Source organism: Neophocaena asiaeorientalis, unplaced genomic scaffold (assembly GCF_003031525.2).
Source record: "Neophocaena asiaeorientalis asiaeorientalis breed wild unplaced genomic scaffold, Neophocaena_asiaeorientalis_V1.1 scaffold362, whole genome shotgun sequence".
In the NCBI taxonomy this organism is placed as follows: Eukaryota; Metazoa; Chordata; class Mammalia; order Artiodactyla; family Phocoenidae; genus Neophocaena; species Neophocaena asiaeorientalis.
Window position 1 is genome coordinate 297,359 of NW_020175700.1, and position 963 is coordinate 298,321.

Genomic DNA, 963 nt, shown 5'->3' on the forward strand with positions numbered 1-963 from the left:
GAATATACAGTGGAGAAAGGACAGCCTCTTCAATAAGTGGTGCTGGGAAAACTGGGCAGCTACATGTAAAAGTATGAGATTCGATCACTCCCTAACACCATACCAAAAATAAGCTCAAAATGGATTAAAGTCCTAAATGTAAGGCCAGAAACTATCAAACTCTTAGAGAAAAATATAGGCAGAACACTCTATGACATAAATCGCAGCAAGGTCCTTATTTACCCACCTCTTAGAGAAATGGAAATAAAAACAAAAATAAACAAATGGGACCTAATGAAACTTCACACCTTTGCACAGCAAAGGAAACCATAAACAAGACCAAAAGACAACCCTCAGAATGGGAGAAAATATTTGCAATGAAGCAACTGACAAAAGATTAATCTCCAAAACATACAAGCAATACATGCAGCTCAATATCAAAAAATCAAACAACCCAATCCAAAAATGGGCAGAAGACCTAAATAGACATGTCTCCAAAAAGATATACAGACTGCCAACAAACACATGAAAGAATGCTCAACATCATTAATAATTAGAGAAATGCAAATCAAAACTACAATGAGATATCATCTCACACCAGTCAGAATGGCCATCATCAAAAAATCTAGAAACAATAAATGCTGGAGAGGGTGTGGAGAAAAGGGAACCCTCTTGCCATGCTGGTGGGAATGTGAATTGGTACAGCCACTATGGAGAACAGTATGGAGGTTCCTTAAAAAACTACAAATAGAACTACCATATGACCCAGCAATCCCACTACTGGGCATATACTCTGAGAAAACCATAATTCAAAAAGATTCATGTCCCAAAATATTCATTGCAGCTCTATTTACAATATCCTGGAGATGGAAACGCCTGTGTCCATCATCGGATGAATGGATAAAGATGTGCCACATATATACAATGGAATGAAATTGAGCTATTTTTGTTGAGGTGGATGGACCTAGAATCTGTATGAGATGG